The 19,084-nt window shown below is 43.8% G+C and overlaps 1 protein-coding gene and 1 long non-coding RNA gene across 2 annotated transcripts in view; one reads left to right on the forward strand and one right to left on the reverse strand.

Annotated features, from left to right (window-relative positions):
• pde4ba (phosphodiesterase 4B, cAMP-specific a) overlaps positions 1-7,363 on the reverse strand; it is a 175,758-nt gene extending 168,395 nt beyond the window's left edge. Inside the window, exon 1 of the mRNA XM_037114578.1 lies at positions 6,467-7,363. The gene's annotated coding sequence lies outside the window, so the exon portion shown is untranslated. The remainder of the gene's footprint in view (positions 1-6,466) is intronic.
• LOC119028519 lies at positions 4,282-7,464 on the forward strand. The gene is made up of 2 exons (XR_005077736.1): positions 4,282-6,082; positions 6,202-7,464. It is a non-coding gene; the product is annotated as an uncharacterized LOC119028519 (long non-coding RNA).
• The last annotated feature ends 11,620 nt before the right edge of the window (positions 7,465-19,084 follow it).

The raw sequence follows: 19,084 nt of genomic DNA on the forward strand, positions 1-19,084 counted from the left end.
ATTTTGCAATTAACTGTGCAATCAGCGTCGACTGACAATCTGACCGAGGCAGGCACAAACAAATCCACAGTCAGGCAGCACAAAACAACTTCAACAAATCGTTCACAGGCTTTCAAAGGCGACCGAGAGAGACGGGGAAAGGGCTAACTAATCATGCCACGCTACAATCTGACATGAATATTTTCATGTCACGATTATCAAGGCCAAAATAATTCTCATTCACTACATCATCCTGCTAACCATGAAAATAAGGTCATGGGTACCTCACTTCTCTGTCCCTCTTTAATCATCATTTTTCAACACATCTAATGTTATAATACTTTGTGGGGGATACAATCGAGCAAGTCTGGCCTTGTCATGGTAACAAGTTTAGGATTCTGTAATGACTAGAGGGATATGTGCAAGTCAGAAATAAATCAAGAAATCAATACAGGAAAGTACGATAACAGCATTTTCATGTCACTCATGTGAAGATATTTACTATAATCCTGGCTCCTCTATGATGGAAACTCACCATGTTCAACTTATCGAGATTGTTTTTATTACCATCCATGATAAAAAAAATAATAATTTAAAAATCCTACATCCTCCCATCAGTGGCCACATTTACAATCATTTTTTGTCTCAGCTCAGTAGACTCCTTGATTGCACTGAAGTATAAACGCTCAGAACACAAGTGTGCTGTGATTTGATAACTCTTGTTTCTAAGCATGTAAGCAGCAAACCGATTAAGAGAATCTTCCCATACATAATTACATCATATCCCAATCAAATATTAGAAAAAGCACAATGTTGAGTCTCAGAGGATTTTGATGCCATTTATCTTCAGGACGTACTCTCGGCTGGCTCTCTCAGAATGAAATGATGTAGATCTCAACGTATTGACAAGTTAATGAAAGTGGGGATATTTCAGGCTGCTCTGTACTTAACAACAAAAAGCCAATTATCATGAAATGTGCTCCGACTGTCACTGTTGTAATTATAGTTGCCTGACAACCTCTAGCCCTCCATTTCCTTCTCACGTTTGGTCCCAAACTAATGCACGTCCACTAACACCTGTCACTGCTCCTCCTGCACGTCCACCATTATATATCAATTCCATTTAGCCTATAGAGCTGTGGGCATTAGCCTGCCATGTCTCTACCGAGCAGAGTGAAAGCCCACTTTAAAAGGCCCAGAGAAGATGATGCAGTGATGGCCGGATGGATCTGGAGATCTCTAAATGGATGCTACGGGAAGAGGAAGATTGAAGGCCTGCTGTTTAAATAAACTTCTATATTATATCTGGAATGACAGAAACAATGTGAGGATGACATCTTCATGGGCCAAAGCGGGAAAGTGGATTGCCGCCCTCAATCTGCTCGCAGAAATTATGCAGAAATGATGCATAAGGTGGCAGACAAACCAATTTGAAACACCCAAAGTGGCTAGCTGACACTCAGCTGCCACTATCCTATTATATTTGATAGGAAACACATTTAAATGTGTTAAAAAGGCATCCTGCTTGCAGCCAAATAAGAAACCTAATGCGTGAAGCAAACATCCTCGGCAGATGATTGGAGAATTAACTGCCAGTGAGGCCAAGTGAGTTTAACAGTTTCATTGTCATGTAGATTCTTTGGATTAACACCACACAGATCCACAAACTCTGCTTTTAGACAAGTTTTATCTTGATTTTGATTGATTTTTCTATCTTGACTTTTTACATCAACAGTTTTTGAGTAAATAAGGTTCATTTATTGACCTGCAACTGGTGAACAATGTTAGGGAAGCTACTGTGAAAGCGTTGCCTTGCAAACTACCAGATTTATTTCACTTGGAAGAAGCTGGACTACATCAAACCTACCCCAGGGAGAAATCTGGTCTAGTCCCCTAATGCTACAAAGATAAAAGTAGTTCAAACTCCTCTGATGAGAGGAAACCAAACTGACAGAATAGGCTCCATGTGATATAAGAAAAATGCCACTCTGATGACTTTCAAATGAGAAACGGCAAGAAACATTGGCTCTGAATTGGAAAAATAAAAACACAAGATTATTCCTCTCCTTTCATGGTCACAGAAAGTTTGTTGTTTCAGTAGTTAGCTACCAAGGAATCTGCCAAAAACCCAAAAAGTAATTTGACTACTAGATGAAAACATGGATTTAGTTCAAGCATGCTTCTGCAAAATGAAGTTAAGCTGCTTATTTAATAACATTGCCTTTACTGCCCTGCAACACTGGAACTGAGAGTACCTCAGACATCATCATCATGCACAGACATCATGAGCAGCTGTATCAACATTAGACACAATGTGTGCGGAGGACATTTACATTACCGCTCCGTCCCCGGGGGCTCATATATGAAATCTTGCAAAGATCTGACACAACACACTCAAGAAAAACAAAACCCCCATGTAAACCAGCAGCAGGCAGATCACGGTCACAAAACACAAGCAGTCGCAGATTTGTGTACATGTACACAAGTTTAATATCTCCACCCTGTTAACTCCCAAAAACAGAGATAATTAGCAGTTGGCTTTGCTCCACGTCTGCCTGTTTTCATTTCATTTTTAAACCCAGCTCTCTGAGTGAGGGATATTTAACAGATGCATCCTCTGCCTGGGGGTTCTGCCAAGAGTATTTAACCAACCTCCAAAAAAAAAAAAGAAAAAAAGCCAGGACAAATATAGTGATGGTGTCACCCAAGACAATTTTTTCATTATTTAAATAACACATGTATTGGCTTTATCTACTCCTTATTCAACACAATACAACACAAGCAAATCAAGTAGGATGCACCATCGTCACTCAGGGCCTCAGAAACTGACCTGACCTTTAATTACATCCCCTGTGAGAGCGGCACTGAGCTCTGCCACTGAGTCGCACGTTCAGTTAATCCATATTGCAATTAAAATCACGGGATGACGGGAGCGGCGGAGTGACGGGCGGGCGATGGGGGGCAGGGGCTGCACAGAAAGAAAAACTGTGTTGAGATTCTATTAAGGGATCAATACAACATGTATGAAAGGAGAGTTAGGCGGTGCAAGAACAGGGCTGGCTCAGAATTTGTGCAAACTGACTGAAAAAAAAGCACATGTTCTTCCTCAAAGTCAATGATAAACAACGAGGTGCAGTAAGTGCTCCTGGAGACCGGAGCCTCTCCGTGGCCAGCAACGTACATAAACACCTTCGAAGGTGTGGAAAATATGCAGCTGCGAAGCAAGGTGTCGCCAAAGACGACCAGCGCAGGCGGAGAATCTTCACCGGGTATAATATCACAACGCTGTGCGGCTGCCAGGTGTGAAAGTGCTCGGCTGAAAGAGTGGGAAGAGAGGTGTTGCCAGGGAGGACATCCAGTTTAACCGAGAGAATCCTCCTCGGGTGACAAGTCGCCTCGCAAAAATCTCTCATACCACCTGACCTCGCTGCGGCAGCCCACGATTCCACATCTTTTGATTGTTGTGTGATATGCATTTCCCCTAGATAAATTATTTCGAGTAGGATGTGTGATATGTGACTGACAGTCGTCTTCCTTTACTCCTGACTTCCCCCCTCCTACGCCTGAAGAGATGAACTAAACTCTCACTGAGCCAATTATGATATTCAAACTTAAACACAGGGCGCGTGCGTAGAGACATCAAACGTCTAACTTCTGAATCTAATCGGATTGGATTACCGCTCACCGGGCTGGGAAACACACATGCAACATCTTAAATTTTGGGTATCGCAATTTTAATGAGGGATTCTCCCAAAATTATTGTTCTCAAACGGTACGGACACAGGGAGAGGAGATCCAAGGAGAAGCCATGGAGCCTCACCAGCTTATTGGGCTTATTATTATATTTATCTAAGGGTGCGTCAAGGACAGTTCCACAGTAACGTCAAGCGCTTTTCTGCTCTGAGGTGAAATTTGCTCTCCTCAAGGCGCTCAGAGCTCCCCCGCAAAAACACAAGGCTCTCCAGGCGCCTGAAACCTGCCAGGCATCCAAGGCGCATAGGCAGCAGCACACAAAAACGCCTTACTGACTGTAGAATTCAGCTGGGAAAAGATGCCTCTCACTGCATGGAGTGCGTTTTGTCTGATTGAGCCCTTAGGGGTGAAGGCGTCAGCCATGAGGTCCCAGGTCTTGCTCTAGCTGGAGACCTCTGCTGCACATCAATCTTCATCTCTCCCTTCTCTTGTTTCCCATCTCCTCTCCACTGTTTGCCCTCCAATAACAGGTTACATTAGCCCGCAATACACGTATAAACGAATACAGAGAAATAGGCCAACAGAAGCAACACCTACATTAGTAGGAGCAGCAGTTCACGAGGCTCAGGACGATCTATTGAGTCACACAAGCACGTAACTGCTCTGACCTGGAAGGCAGAAGCGTTTCTCGGTGGAAGCTCTCGGTTTTACATTTTATAACAAAGATGTAGTTTGGCTTCGTTTTTGATATACTGCCGTCGGTGCCTATCGCCTAAACGGAAGGTGATTCATCACAGTAGTGAGGAATCCAACAGCCGGTTCCACTGGGGACTGGAGCGCAGTACCCAGACCTAATCAAACAGTCACCTCAGGAGTTAGTGACTTACTCCGGGTCAAATCCTGCAGGAGCCATTTCTCCTGTGTCACCTCCTCGAGCAGGAGGAGGAGGAGGAGACCGTCTCGCTCTCTCTCCAGCTGCACAGTAAAAAGGGGAGTTCATGGGCCCACTCTCCTTAAAGTAATCGATACATAAATAAAACATCTCGGACGTGACAAATGAACGGAGGCACCACCGGGTTTTCGTCTGTGTCTCGAAGGCCGTTTTGAGAACAGCAATGCATCCGCTTGCAGGGCGAGCGTGCCGTACGTGACTCTGAGCAGGCTAGTTGGTCGGGATGCATGCCGAGTGGTAAATCAGTGAACATGTGATTACTGTCACGAATATCCAAATGGTTTAATGCAGCATAACCAACGCGCATTTGTTTGTTTTTTTAATGCAATCAAATGATGAGGTGCACAATTACAATCTCAAAGTGGGTCAGTGTTTCCAATTTCATCCCAGTAATGATACCAATTAAATATTTGTAAATAGCACGAGTCAGGCTTGGCGGTCAGTAATAGATGCTGCTTTTCACGTGCTGCAGGAGTGAATGTAGCCGCGCCACTGCTCCACTAAGAGCTCTTCTCCCGGATCAATGGGCTTCCAGATTTAAACATGGTGTAAGCCAACAGATCGATAGACCCCGAGTTCTCGACTGGTACGGAGAAATAATGTCACACGCAGTTCTTCCATTTCCATCCAGCGAGATGGAGAGAAAGAGGCTGGAGATGTGGAAAGTGAGCAGAGCCGGGAGGATTTAAAAGAATCTATCTATACGGTGCAGAATCAGAGGTATGTGAGAAAAGATAAAGGGCGACGAGAGAAATGACAACAACAGACCGAGAGCTACTGGAGAAAGGAAAAGAAAAAAAAGCCTGGCAGCTAGTCCATCAGCAGGCTGATTTATCTGTTTGTTCACAGCTTCCATCACAGAGCAGGACACCCTGCCGGTTTGGATCTGTCACTTGTGGGAGTCCCCACACTACCTCTCTAACCTGTGAGGAATTCCCAACGTACCATGTCTCCATTTCAGTCCACGATCGAATTCAGGCCGAGACCAGCCTTCTGCGAAGTCGGTCAAAAGATCTGAAGCGTCGTTGTACTTGAAGCCAGGAGCAAAAGACAGCACGACAGGACGGCTGCTGCTCTCTGCAAGGCTGGAAGTCGAGCTGCCAGGCCCGGTGACACGCAGACGCGTTGACAGCCCTCCACGTTTGGGAACGGAAGGGGAAGGGAATTTATTAAGTTCAGGTGCGCAGGATGAGAGAGTGAAGACTGGAGGATGATAAAAGGCTTGTGATAGAACACAAGCCGCTGGGTTTAAAGCGAAGGCAGGTCGACACTCAGGCAGCGTCCACATGGTCAGTGTGTCTGCTGCTGGGTCTAATGAGCACCTTCCTGCAAGGCACTGAGGCGGCTGTGCATGACGACCCTGACATAGCTCATGTAAATCACCGCCACTGGGGCTGACTGACAGGTGTACTGAATACACCAGCATCCCCTTAGAAATAAAAGCTAATTAAGAAAGATGTAAGGCAAACTGGTGATATAATATGGTCACATTTGGACTTAAAATGCCTGCAAGTCAATATCCGAGAGTATCTTGAAGTCAAGGCTGAATTGCATTACTGTGATTTGTGTGGTTTCAGTTGCCTGCTTTGACAGGATGCAGCCTGCCTCTGTGTCAGTCACAGAACCGTGTGTAACACCTGGGTGAAAGGCTGAACTTGTCGGTGTATGCGCCGCCGATGACGGGAGCCAAACAAAGCCGGCCAAACATCTCCAACATCCCATTCTTTGCCTTTTCCACTCAGCCCTTTGTCTTCCTCGCACCGTTTGATCAAAAACGCGAGCTCGTCTAGCAAACGCAGAACGTAAATCTAATTCGACTGAAAACAGAAGCTTCTTGGTTACCTTGTCTTCGCTCCAAAGCTCATCCACACGTGGGGGACAAAGGGAATCCCGACGCCTGCTGCGCGCTGTGCTCGGACCGGAGAGAGAGAGCTGCTGTCACCGCATCAACAACAACCTCTTTTATTCCGTATCCGCGCGTATCTTCCCCTCCATCCTCTGCTGGGATGCGTTTACTCCACACAGCTGTAATCCAACACTCCTCAGTCCTGGTTTCTTTTTTTTTTCCTTTTTATTTTCTTTATGTATATATTTTAGTTTTTGTGTTTGGTTTTTTTTTTTTATGAGGGGGGGTATTCACATGATCAGAGGTTTTCTCGCTTGTCTACTTGTCTACTCCTAGATTTAAAACACAACTGGACCAGAAGTGCCGCGTAAAAGAGGCTGAATCCTGTTTGTCCCGGTTGCACTCCGCGTCCGCTTCACCGCAGGCTTCCTCCCAGGAGCGAGGTGCTCGTGCTCACAGGGTTCTCTGAGGGCTCTCTGCTACCAAATCTATCAACTCGGTGTTTCCCTCTCCGACCATCCCTCCTCCTCCTCCTCCTCCTCCTCCTCCCCCCTGACAGACGAGGAGTGTGGACCAATTGAGAGGCAGAGAGAGAGGGAGAGAGAGAGAGAGAGAGAGAGAGAGAGAGAGAGAGGATCAGAGCGTCTGTGTGGAGCGGGACCAGAGATCTGTCTGAGAGGGACTGAGCAGCGTTCAGCAGCCTGGAGCCTCAGTGAGACCATCACCAAACATTTACTCTCATTAAAGCTGCCAGGGAAGAAGGGGGGTTCGGTAATATAATATATCTTTACGATTTGCTAAATTAAATCTGAATATTGTAGATATAGGACATTTACATAATTGTGAACTACACAGCAGAAGACAAAGATGTATTTTAGTAAATGAAAATAAATGAATACTTTTAATCAATCGAGACTTGCCATCATCTGAGTTTGATTGCACACAATATAATAAACAACTAAAATATTGTGTAAAGTTCGAGAGTGAGATAAGACTTTATCGATCCCAGAAAATTCACAAATTACTTCCACTCTCCTCAGCGTTGAAGTGATTTACACATGGACGCATCAATATTGGCCAGGAAACAAACCATCTGCAAATATATGACATATAGCTGCACCCAGGCTGCTGAAAATGTCTGGACGACCTGCATTTACATCATGGATTTACTTGCATTTACTCATCGACCAACCACACACTCACCCGCTCAAGGCTGCCATGCAAGGTGCCGACCTGCTCATCAGGAGCCATACAGCATTTCACCCATAGCACCCCACAATGTTCTTTAGCAGTATCTTGCGCAAGGATGCTTTGATGTGCAGTCAGTGGGTGCAGGAATCAAGCCACCGACCCTCCATGGATGGGTGGCTGGGTGGATGGATGGATGGATGGATGGATGGATGGATGGATGGATGGATGGATGGAGCAAAACAGCCTACAAAAAGATAATAAAAACAGGAGCTGCTGCAACAGACAGTGGCATTTTATGTAATGTTACCAGCTTTTCAAACCATCTGGCCACTGACAGTCACAAGAGGGCAAGTCCTGAAAATATGCCTCTGTCAACCCTAAAACATAAAAGACAGGGTTTCATACAGGCTGCTAAAAATGTCTGAACCGTCTACATTTCCTGATTTTTAAAAGTTGAATAGCCGGCAGGGAAAACAATTAGCCTGGCTTTGTTAAAAATTCATTCAAACAATTTCAAACCTGCCTTACTGGCAGTGAGTATGGCGTAATGAGTAAACCGTGTTGTTTTTGTGCCAAGACCTAACCACAGCATAAACACAGTGTTGTGACAAGAGAGAAATAGAAATCTTACCTCTCTCTTTCCCAACACATTTTCTGGCAAATATGTTGAGAGGGTCTGTGTTTTTCCTGCACACAAGACTCTAAAGTGAAGTGTAGCCATTATGTGGATCTCTGACTTCTGATGGCGTCAATAATGACACTGAAACGTGTGCAGCTGAGCCCAGAGACCGCTCTAAAGCTCGGCCTTGTGGGCTCGCTGTTGTAAGTGTAAAGCCGGCTCTTAGATGCACTTTTACTTGTATCCATTCTTTGTGCTGAGCGAGGCTAAACACGTCCACCTCTCTGCGCTGAACACAAAGAGATGAAATTGAAAGATTTACCGAAGCAAACAGCTTCCACGGGAAAACAGTCGCTCTTTGTGCACTTGGCGAACTGCTGTACAGTTCTCAGTCCGAATAACAGTCCTGCATATATCTTCTCAGACATCCACTTTGTCCTGGGAGAGTTGGTTAACTCCACAACTGCGTGAGATGTTTTATATAACGCGGACATGTGAACGTGAATGAAATCCCACGATTGCGAGCACATAATGTCAGGATGATTTTCCCCCTCTCTCTCTCTCACCCCTGTTGTTTCACAGCATGATTAGTACCACCGGGGCTATTAACTTTTCAGCAGCATGAAGGAGCTCAGTGAATTCCCAGAAACCTATGATTTACATCTGCCTCCCCTTCCACCCCCTGACGACTTCTGAGGAGATTCTCATGTTGCAGTAAATAATCTGTGTTTTAAGCGTGTGCTGAGAGGAAGAATAATGTGGAAAAAAAAGGGACTATATTAGTCTCCTGTGAGTTCATATATTATATATATCAGTGTTTGATCTCATGTTCAGGATGTTCTCTGTAACATATGTGTGACTGAATTGTGTGCCTGCATAACGTGTGTGTGTGTGTGTGTGTGTGTGTGTGTGTGTGTCACTGGGTCACCGTGTCATTTTGTGTGTGATTACTCCAGATATGCCGTCTCCAGCCTGTCCTTGATCATTAAGCCCTCTGACACACACACTCTGCTCCTCACTGAGGGATGTAATCACTGGAAACACGGACTGTAATTTTTCTATGGCTTTAAAAAAAAAAAAGATGAGTCTTACCATAAAAATGCATAGAGTTTGTGACATTTGTCTTATATAATCCACTGGAGCTCACATTCACTGACCCACTTTAACCAAAGAGGCCGCAGGGAAGCTTTTCCATGAGAGCTGTGAAACGCAAAACCTGCATGCTGTCAAAACACAGGTGGACAACAGTCAGACAAAAACGGGATTTAAGCGTACATGGCCAAACCATGTACATCTGGGTTGCTGTGTTTAAGGTTCAGCTGGGTTTAGGCAAAAAAAAGCAAAAAATACATCATGAAGGTTATGAAAAGATCACATTTTGGGGTAAAATACCTGGTATTATGGCCACAAAGACGGCTGCAAACGGCTGTCTCCAAGTGCTCTACTGCTGTCTCACCGTCCTCCAACTCATCCCAGAGAAAGACAGCTCATCCAGATGTCAGCTCTGAGGTGTGACCTGCAACAGTCAGCGAATCTTTGCTTTACAGAAACACAGTACAAAGCCATCAAAAGCTGTTTTATGATGTGACAGCTGTTGGTTAGGTTTAGGAACATAAATAGACTTGGTTAGGGTAAAAATACTACTTGGCTTTGGTTAGGATCCCTCCATACTCATGGTTGGCTACGGTCATGGTTTAAAGAAACATTGATCCAGCGACTGGATAGGAAACTGGACTGGAAACTTTACTCTGAATTGGACAATTATTTGCAAAACCCACATCATTCCGTATGCAAGAAGACGTGAAACGAGCCATTGAGACCATAATCTTAAGTAAACTGTTCACTGAGGTAACAAATCAACTTCTTTATCAAACCAGTGTAGTCGCCCCCTGCTGGTCATTAGAAAGAATGCAATCCCTTTGCATTGGCTTGGCGCGTCAGAGCCGGAAGCTCCGCCTGTTGTCCCTACAGTCAGAGTTTTGTGACAATTCCTGCTGCTGTTTCCAATGAGCAAGTCATGATTCCTACGGCCACTACAGGGCTGTAAGTAGTTTTGGGGGGGATTTGCTGAAATGAGTGACGCTGTCATTTATCTTGGGAGGACAGTCCCAATTACTCTTGAATACCATTTCAGACTAGAAGAGCTTTAGACATGAAATGAATTTCCACTTTAAGCCAGGCACAGGAATGTGTGCCATTTCAAGGTCGGGGGACATTTGAGCGGCAAAAAGAGTGTTCAAAACAGAGACATCAACACATTATCGCTTTTTTGGAGAGCTTTCAATTCAGTCTTGAGTGGAGAGCCCGACTTGCATTAGGTTTTTTTTTTTTTTTTACGAATATATTAGTGCTCATTATGGCACTCCTGTTTGATCTCTCTCTCAGAGAGGGATTTGGGTTTTTCCATTTTTATTTTAAGTCCCTTGTCTCTCTGCCACACAAAGCATGTCTAATCTCCTCAGGCGACCCCAGGAGCAGGTGTCTGTTGAAAGGAGGATTTGGAAACAATGCACTAGCCTATCAAATACAAATGTTATTTACTCATTTCCGGAATCACTGACCCTTTTGGCCCCTCTCGTCAAGTATCATGTCTCTTAAATCCCTCAGGATCACACACGGGAGTGCTACACGTCATGGAAAAGGAAGTATTGAAGGTTTAGCATTGTGAGACATGAGGTGGTAAGATGTTAGCAGGAGCGGCTGATTGTTAAATTGTGCAGCCAATTACAGGACCGATTTCTGTGTGCATGTATATAATAATACATCTGGTGCACTGTTGCAGCGTGGTTGCATCTTCCCTGGGTTCATACAAAAGAACATTTTTATTTAAATGCAGATAGGACCAACCATAACCTCCATGCTGCACAATTTAGCAAGCCAAGATGACTGACTGATCAGTCAGCTGTAATATTTAGTCTGCACGCAGTGCAGACAAGAACTCCGTCTCCACCTCAAACTGTTTCATACTCATTAGTCTGAGTGAGCTCATAACGGCCTCTGGTTAGAATATTTCATTCCGTCACACTGAAACAATGTCAGAAATGTGTGAAATTAGATACTGAAATCACCAAAATACTTTTGACCATAAATACATCAATACAAGCATCAGTGCTAAAATGTCCTCTAGCAAGGCGTCAATTAAAATCTACTCTCAGTATCAGGTCATTTTCCCCCGAGCCTGATTTGCATCCACTGAGTCCTGTATTTTCACTGATGTCAGTAGGTCTGGCATTGCTCTCACTGACAACTGTTTGCCCAGCTGAACCATTAAGAGATTAAGAGATTTGAGACGTCATCTTCCTGTGCTGGACCCAAAAAAACTGTGACAGGGAGATTGCCAAAAAAAAATTGCAATGAGCATGGATAAGGTCTACACAGCTATAGAGTTTGTGGAAAGTCGATGCATATGTGACCGGACTGTAACAATGCCCATGATCTTACTATCAACTTTGGGTCCGACTGGTCCTTTAAATACTTCAGTCAACCTAGTAAAGATGCCACAGATTCTTTTACTGATACAGATGACCAAGGATAGACCTGAGGAAAACTGTCTTGCGCAAACACTTTGACAGGATGAATGAGGTGAAGCAAAATTGCAATTAATTCTGTTTTCTAGTTTTCAGTATTGGTTTTTGGTGATTAAAACAACAATGTGACATTTGATTGATACACCTCTCCTAATTCAGCATGAAAGATTAGGCTGAGCTACCAAAGCTCCAGCAGCAAGCAATTAGCTTAGCTTTGCTTGAAAACATGGATGCGGGGGGCTGGGAATCTAACCAGTCCTTGTCCACGGGTTAGATACAATCTCTATACTCAAAACGACACTGTGTCATATTTACATCTCTGCTAAATATGGATCAAACACTGCAGCTCTTGTTGGCTGGCAGGAAAATGTATTAGTGGCTACTTCACCACTTTCAACACGCCGTCTTACGATTCTTAGTTTGAGAACACATAAACAAACAGTGCTGTTTCATGCCAAAATGCCGCAGTCATGAGCGAGGGCGCCGTGGGACTGTTTGTCTCAGGGGCTGAGTGCTTTGTGCTAATCGGTTAGCGGCTGAACGACTTTCCTTGTTAACAACGTTTATGAAATGAAATTACGTAATGCTAGAAAGTGTTGGGTGGTGCCGATCAAAGCAAAAGAAAAAAGAACAACCCACTGTGAAAAAGCAGTGTACCGAAGTGGAATATCTGTTCGGAGCCAATAAACCTGAGGTGTGTTTGGTCTCTCCATCTAGCGAGCAGAAACCCTAAGGAATAATAATCTGTCTTCCTCTCCATCTGAGCCTGGGGGCACTCTTATGAGAAAATACAACACACATAAACACATTCCATGCCCTTCGTCTCCACACACAGCTGCACACACAAAGCCATCTAAACCACTTGCTTCCCGCTGGCTCAGGCTTTACAGACATTGTATAGCCGGTCTGAGTCTGTCCCATCCAGTTCACGGTAATAGGGGAGAGGCCCTCCTATCTGAGAGGGAACACATGAGTACCCCTCTCCTTGTGGAGCCGAGGATTGCATACACACACACACACGCGCTGATTGATATGCAGCACCAACTCCACTGTCGTATGAATAAAGTCATAGGCTGAACAGACGCGGTTACAGGAGATAAACATTCATCTTCTGGGATGTAAACATCACCCCCACGTGACAACAGATTGAGATGAAATGAATCCATTCATGTCTTTTATGTATATACATACATACATATATATATATTCAGCTGTGTTTTACTGGCAACCAAAAGTGGGAAGAAAAGGATTATGCTGAATTGAAAAGGGAACAAAACTGAAGTGATGTGTCAGAATACAAATCAATTCACTCCCTTCCCCTGCATCTCAGTGGATTGGCTCAATCTCACATTTAGACTCTACGTCTTGAGTTGAGCTAAACTACCTCTGAATTGTAACATTCAAAGCAGATCTCGATCCAACACAGACTTCAAAATACAACCGCTGCAAGTACTTTGTCATGATCTCACTCCACTCTCAATTCCTCCCCTCACGGTGCAAAATGCTGTCACCGGGCACCGTATCGATTGACAGATGATGCCACTTTGGGTGACTAATAGTATTTGTTTATGCGTTGACCCAGCGCATTTTGTACGTCTAATTGGACGCAGAGACTCTGGTGCTGATGTTTGTTGATTCCCACTCGACCTGTTTCCTGTAACCCACAGATCCCAAGAGGTCTGTTTGTTTTGGGGTTTAATTAATGATGTGTGTGAAATGTGTGCACAGTTAGTGCACTAACAAGGTGCGTGTGTGTGTGTATCTGTGTATGCATGCACTTGTGGGGAAGGTGGGCAAATGGGAAGCAGTCCATATGTGTGTGTGTGTGCGTGCGTGCGTGCGTACGTGCGTGCGTGCGTGCGTGTGTGTGTGTGTGTGTGTATCAGTGTATGCCTGTTAGTTTTTATGACAGGGGGATTTACTACTTAAGTAACACAACCATGATTAGGAAGCACTGCCATCTGGTAGTTGGAGAGGGGTGCTGAGACACATGCACATGAGCATGTGCACACGCACTCTCACACACACACGCACGCAAATACAAATGGGTACTCGACACACACAAATATCTGCACATCATCAATAATTCAAATACACAGGGAAATGTCCTTCACTCTCTACCCAGTGATATCAGGCAATCACACACACACACACACGCACACGCACACACACACATATAACATATACATAAATAACACCACCATCTTTTACTTCTCTCTTTACTTCTTCTCTCTGGTCAGATTCTTTCATGAATGTCATACAGCACTCTCTCTTACTCCTATCAGACACTGGCAATTTACTCTCAAAGTTCCTCTTACATTCACTAGATGCTGCTTTCATTTTCTCTCCAGTGGGGGAAAGAAAAGAAAATCACCATCTGTCGACTCAGGTGAGCATAAAACACCAAGTCTGCAGGCCAAAATGGATGTTTCTAGGCAACGCGTTAGCCTCGCTCTGTGTTGAATTACAACGCATTGTAAAGTTAAACATCCTCTGTTTTCTCACTGTTTTCTCCCACAGCAACACCCCACAGACACAAAAACAACTGTATCTCAATGTTTATGTGCACAGTCAGTGCATGCATGGAAAGGAATTCATCACATCATTTCTAAATCTTTGTATCCATGCTCTGGTGTGTGTGTGAGTGAGTTTGAGTTTGAGTGTCTTTCTGCAAAGTTTACTCATAAAACATGAATTTGTTTAGAAGTTGTGCGCCTTTTTGTTACAGGCAGCTCCCGCCACCACGTTCTCTTTTAGCCAGTTAGCATGAACAGTTAGACAGCCGCCCTCTGGCGGGCAAAGACTGACAGGAAAAGGTGAGAGCGAAGCGGAATGACATGCAGAAAAAGAGGAGCACAGATCAGAATGAATAGATACAGCTTTATATAAACTGTGTGGCAACTTTAAAGGATTTTGACGATTCAGTCCATTGAGGTTAGTCAATTAGTTTTGTAAACTCTCGGTTGTCGGGTCAGTTCATTTGGAGTGTGCATCCATGTACACTGTGGAGGACATATGGTCCAAATCCTTCAGCTCCCCTGTGGCTGACTCTCCTTCACTCTTTCAGACACACACACACACACACGCAGATCACTCATTTGGAAAGCTTCTGCAGCTCACTTTGCTCATCTTGTGTACAGTAAGCGAGGCGTGCCTGAGTGCCTTTGCCTACACGTTCTGCTATCTCATTCTCCTCTTGCGAGTCTTACCTGTCAGTCCTCACAGCATGATCTCCAGACATGACTCACCAGGACAACACTGCGTCTGTATGCACAAACTCATACACACACACACACACACACACACACACACACACACACACACAGACTGCAGTTGCAACCATCACCACGTATGCAGGTTGCACAAGAAAATGTGGAGCCGCAATTTTGTACGTTTGATTCATTTTACGTTACGGTGGTTATTCCATCATCTGGACTGCACACAGAGAACTCTGAACACATAATTCACACCCACATACTGTAGAGCAGTTGTTCACAACCTTGTCTGATACACTGTATGAGCTCAAGAATGACATCATCGACATCTGCCATGTTCAAAATGTTCTAAATTGAATGGATTATACAATGGATGTTATTCAACATGACCAGTTATATAAAATTGCATGTTTTTACAATATTGTAATCATGCAATGTAACTTTCACTGTATATGTTTGTTTGGTTAAGTTTGAATTTGTGCCACTACAAGATGGCACAAGCTGGCACAAGCTGGACATGTCAACCATTTATTCATGATTGTTAGCTAAACAATTCAACCTTTTAGCCATCTAAAGGTGCAATATAGTAAGAACTGACCCTGTGGAAGGCGACAGCATTTAACTGCTGCCAACTGTGGCTGCCATTAGCTAGTTAGCTCAGTTAGACATGCAGCTAGCGATCTGGACTGGGAGGTGGGAGTGATATTGATGAAAAAGGACGAGCTTGGGCTGGTTAGATATCATGCTAACTTCATGTATTTATGTACATTACGATAGGCATAGCTAACAGTGTCAACTGTCAGACCATGACTTTTATCTGCACTCTCAACATGAATCCATTAGCCTACTTTTATCTTACTTGTAAAACATTTGCAACCATTTATCCATTACCTTTTATCTATTTTAAGTTTATGTTTTCAAAACTTTTAAGTAACAATGTAAACCGTAAATGTGTGACCTTTAGATGTCCGCCCAAACTATTGAACAATCATCTATAATGTTTAGCTGATTAACTATGTATCCATCACTTTAGCTGGATCTCACTACTTATCGTCAGGTGTCATAACTTGCTCAGTATCTGGAAATATTTTCTAAAAATCAAATTGTTTAAACTGAGCAACTCAATGATATATTATTCTATTCCTCAGTCTTGATCTTAATCTACACTAACATTGATAATCTGTGTGAAAAGAAAGAAAGCACACATTACTTTACATTACTGTGCTGTTTGCAAACAGGCACACAAGCAAGAAGTACATCTGCATAACCACACACACCATGTGACAAAATGACATATGTAGATACTTTGCAAATGAACCATTACCATGCATTACCAGCTTGTGACCGCTTACTGCTATCGTGTCAGACTGCAACAAACTGCTCAGGTATTCACAATATTGTGTCCAGTTGCTGTACATAAAATGGTTTAACGTTGTAGAGTACAGTTGAATTTTATGCCTTTGAGACTGTAAGTTGTCAGAAGAAAAGATCTTCAAGATGGAAAAGCCAAGGCTGTTGGCTGTGTGCTCATCCTATAAAACATGCATTCAGCACTCTGTACAGTCTAATGGTCAGGTGAAAAGTTTCCAAAGAGTACGCTTCAGCTCACAGAAACATATGTAAGTTCTGTTTCAGGGTCAGTCTTTGCTTCAAGTGCTTTTTTTTCCCTCCCCATCTCTTTGTCTCTTGGCGCTCAGTTGAAATATAGGAACACAATGTTTGCATGTATGCAAGCTCCTTGGGCCTGCATGCCAATCCCACACACATCCATGCACGCATCCTGTAAATATGTAGGGACACTTGTAATTGGTAAACTGTATGCATGCATACAATTCAGAGAGGCTCCTTTAAAGTCATAAGCAAATGTGTATTCATGAAAACACTCGTACAGAGACACGCAATCAGTGTTTGACCTGCAGCATTTCTATGTGTCATTCTGGTTCACAGACCTGCAATCAGAGAGAGAGAGAGAGAGAGAGAGAGAGAGAGAGAGAGAGAGAGAGAGAGAGAGAGAGAGAGAGAGAGAGCATCCTGGAGGTAGACTGGGCTATTATTTCAATCAGTGGAAAATTGGTTAACAGGTCTGGCTGCACACAATGACACACAGACAGTTCAGTGGAACAGCCAAACAGCCAGACCTCGCGCTCCGAGAAGAGCAATTCCTTTCCCCGTAAACAAGAAAACCTGAGTGTGGTCTGACCCGGCAGCACCGAAAGCACACACACACAGACAAACCTCCCCAAAGGTTCTATACAGCAGAAACCAGCACCTTTAGAAACACACACTCTTGCACTGGCTTTTAGTTTGCTCTCACGCCAACATGCTTTTACACACACACACACACACACGCTGACAGACACTGATAATGTCCTACAGGACCAGTGTTTCAGGCTGTGTGTAGGTCCATTACTAGACTCACCCAGAAACATAAACTGATGAAATGTGTACAGCAGAGTGTCCATATGAGTTTATTTCCATGAATGTCTCTCTCCCACAGAGTCTCCTCTGCTGGATATTTTTAAATGGCAGACACCGCTGGGACACAGAGACTCAGGGAAAAACCTTATGTGTGATGAAACACTGATACTGTCCTGCTGCTGCTGATGCCAGTGTTTCCATCTGCAGATAAAGCCTTCACAAAGATACAAGTTCATTATAAATATGCTTTTATCGATCTCAAAAGTTTGACCCACAGCCATTTGAGATTTTACAGTGACAGTCTCACAGTCTTTCTCTGCTTGCTCGTCCAGAGTTAGATGAGAAAATTCATGCTGCTTTCATGTTTGCTCAGTAAATTTGGCGCTACAGTCAGGGGACGGCTACCTCAGATTAGACTGAAAGCTTGAAACGGGGGATTTAATCATAAATATCTGGTTTGTTTAGTTTGTGTAGAAATCAAGGTAAAATGAGACGGACAAGTCCTTGTTAAAAAAAGAGGCAAATTCTTTAATTATTTTTTTTTTATTTTTGTATGCAGTGAAAAAAAAAGAGTATGTTCATTTATGAGCTTTGGAGGTGCTGGTCAGCACAGCTCAAGACATTTTATCACCTTTGGTCGGACTCAAGTTGACTTTTTCCCCCGATTTTCCCCAGTTCATGATGAAGTAAACCAACTGCTAGCAACATATTTACTGGACAAATATGGGAACGTCAGTGGCATCTTTCGGCCACCCAAACTGAGCAGCCAGACTGCCCCAGGGAGGAGGAGAGTCAGGTTGACAGTTATAATATCCCTGCTTGGCTTTAAGGCTCCTCCTGGCTGATGTCCAGCAGCAGGGGGGGCGACTGAAACGGGCCAAAACTGTTACGAAAAACAATGGCAGGGGACGACGAGAGGTGGACTACTATGTGTTCACGTCGGTGATGCTTGGTGCTCACACGCGGACAGTGTTCGCCTGAGGTCAAACTTCAGTCAGAGTGTCTGAGTGAACCCTAAATGGCTGCGATGACAGAGACATTTAGCTCTGCTTTGATTTACCTAAAGGGCATCATCATGTCGATGAGGAAGGAAGTAGAAGGTTACATCAGGCTCTCTGGGGACAGGAAGAATAGTGTTTGTGTGTGTGTGTGTGTGTGTGTGTGTGTGTGTGTGTGTGTGTGTGTGTGTGTGTGTGTGTGTGTGTGGAGGAAAGTGCCAAATCTTACCAATAGCAGCTCATGGGTTTAGCAACAGGTATATGTCACTGTAGTCTGCCTTTTAGTCTCAAAGGGCCGACAGCAAGCAGCTAACACCTTGTCTGGTTTGTCATCCTTTCACAATGTAATGACCATGTATAATGTAATTAATCATAAAAACTCATTAAATAAAAGACAATAGCCACCTCAGCAACAGCCTGCTCACCCTGTTGCTCCCTGGCATGCGATACAGAATTAGCAGTACAGCTTGCATAACGCGTCGTTAGTTAAAATCGAATGTGTGTTTATCTACAGCACACACACACACAAACACACACACACAGCAAAGTCCTTAATCAAGCCATTTCATCAAGCTGCTGCAAAATTAGCTCATTTATATTGTTCTCAGAAATGCACGCCTGCTTCAATCTGCTGTTTCTGGTAAAC

Source organism: Acanthopagrus latus, chromosome 11 (genome assembly GCF_904848185.1).
Source record: "Acanthopagrus latus isolate v.2019 chromosome 11, fAcaLat1.1, whole genome shotgun sequence".
Lineage (NCBI taxonomy): Eukaryota > Metazoa > Chordata > Actinopteri > Spariformes > Sparidae > Acanthopagrus > Acanthopagrus latus.